A 6,650-nucleotide genomic window follows, 5' to 3' on the forward strand; every position below is an offset into this window, starting at 1 on the left:
GTGTTCTCTCTTTTCTATACTTTTCTTTCATTTTTTTCATTGTGGGAAACTTTAAATTTCCAAAATTAACTCCTCATAACTATGTTAAATGGTCCATAAAAATGTGGTATCACTTAATGCATAATAGAGTTTTACAATATGTAGATGGTACTCTTCCTAAACCAACAAGTGATAATGTATCAACAAGTAATATTTTAGCTTGGGTAGTAATGGATAGGAAAGCCCTAGGTGATATATGTTTGGGTCTTGATGATAAGATCATGTATCAAATTAAGAAGTATTATACATCCAAGGTACCACACATCTTCATGGGATATGACAAAAATGGAAGTTTAAGGGAAAGGAAACATGGAATTGGATAATGGAGAGTTTTAAGATGTTCTCTAGGTTCCAAACCAAAGTTTAAATCTCCTATCAATCTACAAAATCACTCACCTCAGAGATGGACATAGAATTGAGTTCCTTCAAGACCCAGTAAAGGTGCACAATTTTAAAGATGACTCCTTGGTTTCAATGGGGAAAGTGAAACATCAAAAAAGGTTATACTCTTTCTCCCATTTTGTGCCTAAGTTTCCTTCAAAGGCCTTGTTATCACAATCCAATTCAAACATGCAACTATGGCAAGACCAGTATGGTCATCTTGACTTTTGCTATCTTCAAAAACTTTGCACATACATAATGGTCAAAGGTCTAGCCCAAATCAACTTTTCCCATGGTGAATATTCAATAGATTCAGTGGATATGCATCTAGTGGGGAAGTTATAGAAAGGGAAGTCTTCAAGAGAACTAGGTGTTCTATAGATGGTCCACATGGTGTTAGCAGGCCCTTTTGCATTTAGCTAGGGTCACTACATACTTACTTTTGTTGATGACTTTTCAAGATACACTTGGTTCTACTTTCCTCATAAAAAGAATGAAGTGTTGGACAAGTTTCTAGCCTTCAATACTCATCTAGAAAAGAAATTCAAGAAAGCCATCAAAGTTGTAAGAATGGAGAATGGAAGCATGCATGTGAACTAAAGACTTAAGGACTTTTGCGAATATAAGGGAATTGATCTTCCAACTTTGCCAACACTCAGTCTACAGAAAAAATATGTTTTAGCATTGAGGATCCAAACTCTTAAGTCTATGGCAAGTTGCATGATATAGGCCAAGTCTCTAGATCCATCATTAGAAGTTGAAGCATCTAGTAGTCCCAATCTCATTTTTAATCATTCTCCTCATCCAACCTTAGATGGCAAGACTCCTTTTGAGGCATGGTGTTGTAGAAAACCTGTTGTGACACACTTTAGAGTCTTCAATTTTCTTAAATGGGCAAAGAAATTTTCCAAGGTATGCAAGGCACAATCATCTCAGCCTTGTACTTTGATTGGTTATGAAGACAGTGTGAAGGCATACAAACTTCTGGATCTCGAGACACATCAACTTTTTGTGGAGAAGAATGTACACTTTGAGGAAATTTCACCTAGCTTGTCCTCTACTCCTCTCTACTTATCATATTGTGTGGAAACTGATAGTGACACCAGTGATAATGCTTCAATAGATTTAGACATGTGGGGTTCTACTGACAATTGCAGTGAGAGGTCACTATGTTAGTTTAGTCCACATGCATATATCACCACAGTGATAGGTCCAACACAATAGGGTACATCCAATCTTCCATGACAAGTTTAGTGTCAAATTTGGGAGATAGTATTGATGATTTGCCTCTTCTTCTTCATGCAGAAGCACCCTCTTCAGTTCTCACGAGGACTCCATCCAACCCTCTTGTTCATTCTCTACATGATAAATCCTCACAAGTTGAAGTGATTATGGAAACTTATGATCAACAATTGTAGAAGGGTTCTTCATCAGTGGTAGAGATAGAAAGTTCTTTGGGATAGGTTCTTCAGATAGTTGAGAAGGTTTTAGAGACATCACTTATCCATGGGATTGTCTCCACACATAGGAGAAACATCTCATTTCTACCTTTGGCATTATTTATTCCTAAGGGGAGGAACACCATTCTACACTCTTGGATCAACTTCTTCATCAGATCAGTCGTTGGAAGGTATTCTTCTTTAGGGGGGGAGCCTATTCTATCTCTCTTCCTCTTCTCATCATTCTCTTATGTATATACTAGATGTATTTCATCATGGGGGGTTCTTGATTACTCCATCCATCCATACATCATATGTTTTTCATCTCTCATTTTGGGGGAGACTTTTACCCATGACATTTTCCCTCTTTCTCTACTTTATGAGATATTTCATATCATTATGTACATGGGTACCTAGCATGGCCTAGTAGTTTGGACCCATCATGCATTGCATCCTAGATTTTGTAAGCTTAAGGGCATTCCCCTAAGTTGCACTTAAGGGGGGATATTTGTGTAAGTAAATATTTACTACTTACACTTACTTAAGTTTACTTTGGTCAATGCATTATTTAATTATTTTGCATTATTTTATTATTTATTTAGGTGAGACACTTAGGATTTTGTGTACTCTCATAGAAGTACACAACTCTAATTATGCACATGGTGTCCACAACATAGGAGTTTGCATCATTCACTAAGTTTTCATGTAGAGAACATAGTTATTTGCACTCCTAATTTAGCACATGTTATCTACAACACTGATTTTCATGATACACCATTGTAGGCTTATCGTCACATCATCGCACTTAATTTTATGCTTAATGCAGGATAACCAATATCTAGTGGACATGTTCTTGGTTGTATGAATTATCATGATGTTGATTTCTATGCATTCTAGAAGCTCTCCTAAGGCCTTCATATACAGACAGTCCTAGTGCACTCTTTATATGGCTGATATTGCATATTGAATGAATATCATCATTTTGATCATACTCTCTCTATCGGTCTACTATTGTGCTTATGTTTGAGTTCCTTGGTCCTCAGTGAATTCTAGCCTAAGCCAAATTCTTACACTTTGCAAGTGTAGGTAAACTCAAAATCTACCACCCCACACCAAGAATTACAAAGTAGGACTCTGAAGAAATCAATCCTCAACACAATCACCACCAGATCAAGATTTTCTCATATCAACTTCTCTCAACCCAAGTCCTAATGCAAACTACCTCAACTTCAGTGATTAGTCTACACACTCAAGGATAAATGCACTTTGATATGATAAACCAACTAGATCAAACCTTCTCTCTAGTCTACCTTATGTAGTACAAGGTAAGAGAATCCCTAATGGAGATGTCCTAACCCCTAGAAAATAACCACATAGTGTAATATAAATAATAACACAAGATATGATACCAATTCATAACTGTTTATTCATAAAACAACTAAATACAATCAATATGTCAGGTTGTAAGGCCTTCCCAATTATGGTCAAATATAAAGAAATTACAATATTTCTTTAAGATCCCTCAAGATCCAACTTAGTTCCTTGCTAGCCTAGATCTATAACACAACAACAATCTGGATGAAACCTCCAAGATCTCAACTTGTACTCACAAACCACCAAGCAACCTCCTCATTTCTTAATAGTAGCCACTAGCTTTTCTCCAAATTTACTATCTCAGCTACTCCTCTACTAATGATATAAAATCCTCACAATCATGTTCCACAATCATCCCTCAATGGTCCACACTTATCCCATCATGATTTCTGCATCAACACATGCTCCCTACATAGCCAAGTAAGCCACAAGTCAGCTAGTTAAGCATTTAATCACAATATAGGTCCACCTTGGAAGAGTAAACCAAAAATCTAACAAACATGAACAAAACTAAATAAAATGTTATATTTAAGTCCACACATGACCCAATAATAGGTCCCTCTATTAACAAGATCCCATTCCTCATATGAAATATCAAAGATGAAAGTTATACATGTTTCACACAAAAACAATCCAAAAATTGATACCCAAGAAAAATTGTAATATTAGCTTAGATTGAATTAGAACTTTTTATTTGAACTAAAGTCATTAATTTAGTTCCTCTACAACTCCTTATTTTCTCAAAGGCTGATTCATCAATGAGAACTACACATCCATCCCAAAAGTCATGCATAGAAATGCATTGCGAAACTGGCAGAAAATTAATGTGTTAGAAAAATTGCCTTATCTCCCAAACCATGATGAATTTAGACTCGGGCCTTGGATCATAGATATTATTCTAGTACCTCTTCAATATTTGAAATTTTAATCTTTTAATTCATGGCAAAAAAATAGTTACACAGCCTCAAATAAACACATAGAAACCAGGAAACACAGTTCTAGTAGCAATGTAAAAATGGCTCAAACTTTAACATGATAACTCCAATCTCTATGTGCAGATAGGAGAAGGTTCCCCAATGTATCTCCAACACATATCCAACTATGTAAACCTCAAATCCACTAAAATCCAAGCTCTATGCTCTTTTATCATTAGTGAAGCATCCCAGTTGTCACATGCTATGTCAAAATGTTTTATATGTATGTCTAACTCAGCAACAAGAGTGACTAAGCCTTCATGTGTAGAATGATAGGGATCTTTCTTCAAAAATGTCTTAGTAGAGGCTAGTTCCTTATGTAACACCTCCATGTGAGGGGTTAACATGGATTGGATGTTGATTAGTATAGCCCTAATATTTTCACCTTTAGCATGTAAAGCTACTAAATAACCATATGCTAATAACAAATTTTTGAAATGAGACTGACCTTGACAAGGAGATTGTTGTTAAATGTTACCTATTTTCTTTAGATCTCTCTCTAGATGGTGAATATGTATCTACACTTATTTCTTGAATAGGTGAACATAACACAACTTGGTAAAAAGAGAGAAAATTTGTTCTGACAACTTCTTCACTCCCTCAATCTTGGTTGCTAACTCAACCTAGTGTAGTGCAATGGCACTAGATATTTGTTCATCCACCTTTTTTTGAAATATCTTCTTAGACCATTCTAATAATTTGACATTAGTATCTAGGTATTTATTATTGATCTTCTCTACTATATCTTCCAACTACTCAATGATTGGCTTAGCTTCATTAGGTGCAAGGAGGTTGAATGCATCAAGTAATATGTCGTTGATGTCATGAAGTGCTTATTTTTTCTTGTGCTCCCTTTTGAGAAGTTATTGGTGTTTCTTCCTTGTTAGAGCATAATGCAATATGCTTATTTTCTTTATTTTGATTTTTGTAAGATCATACTTTGATAACTCAATTACCTCATCTATGTTGATGTCACCTCATCAACCTTAGATGTGCTAGGACTTGGCCTTGATGCTTGAAAAGGTGTATCTTTAGTACTCAGCCTATGAAGTGTTTGACTATGAGTAGGAGTAGAAGTGCCTCATAAGGTAACTAGTGTCTATATTGCTATTACTTCCTCTAGCTTTGTAGTTAGGACTAACCCTTCAGTTATATCCCTTTCCTATTCTTTGATCTCTTCTGCATTGTGTGCTTGTGGTGTAGGTGTAGGACTGGCTTGCGAACCTATTTGGACCAAGATCATTTCTATCTCAATTATTGTAATTTTTGGTGCCTTGGTGCTAATATGTAAAGCCAATGTGTCTTTCATGTGGGATAATATAATAGACATTTTATATTGCACCTTTGTATATTGACAGGGGATACTTTATAATGCTTTTGTTTTCTCCCTTATAGATCACAATTATACCTTCTCAATCTCATCCACACTCACCAACATAGTATGACTACATAATTGTGTCTTGGTGGTGGAATTGGTCAGTATCTTCTACATATGCTCTTCTTTTAGGGGATTGATCTTCTAAATGGCGGTATCAGACACATCCTTAGCCTTTACTAGATCTTCTTTAGGACTAGCACTGAACATGTTTACTTATGGTACATTCTATTATTATTGTTTCTCTTCTTCAACTTTTTCCTTTGTAGTGCCTTCCCCATGTACTTTCATCATAGATTCATCGTTGGTTTCTACAACTACCTCTTCCTCTACTTTTCCTTCACCTAATTCCTTAGGTGCTTACTAGATAACCTTTTATGTTGTCAGCCCATAAAATTACCTTCCATATTTGTGTGCTTTGCTGAACTACAACTTCAATCTTCTTTTGTAGAATGTTAAAAGCTTGATACTTTGGAAAAAATCATCCCTTACACTTGTTAATAGCTTTTTTTATCTCATACTTTTCCAAATCTTGCATCACTCTTGCAAGTGTAGTCTCTCTAATATTTCTCTCTACTGTGAGACTATATTTCCACTTTTTCTCAACTCTATCATATAGGATCTTTTGTAGAGATTTGGAAATCTCAATTGGACTCATCTTTAAAGTTTTTTTCATGGAATATATGTTGGAATTTACAAGTGGGAAGAACACTTTTGGGGTGTGGGGTAATCAAAAGTACCAACCTTTATGCTATAAATTTTTAAACTAAAATCAACACATGCATGTAACACTTCTAAAAGTAAAGACATGCATTAAAATAGACAACACAATATTTGATCACCTAGAAACCCTTCAAAATAAGAATGTAAAACTAGGGTGGGGATGACACCCACAACTTATCACTGCAACAATCTATAACTTGTCAAGGTTACAAAGTTTGACCATCATCAATGGTCTGCCTTGTGAAAGGCATGCCCTATTAAATGCTCTAACACTTTGTTAAAGTGAACTGTCTAAAGGTTTTAAAAACACTCACTTGGAATGTCACCCTATTAAAGGATTTTCAA

The sequence above is a fragment of the Cupressus sempervirens genome, chromosome 10 (genome assembly GCF_028749045.1).
Source record: "Cupressus sempervirens isolate cs-2001-9-10 chromosome 10, ASM2874904v1, whole genome shotgun sequence".
Lineage (NCBI taxonomy): Eukaryota > Viridiplantae > Streptophyta > Pinopsida > Cupressales > Cupressaceae > Cupressus > Cupressus sempervirens.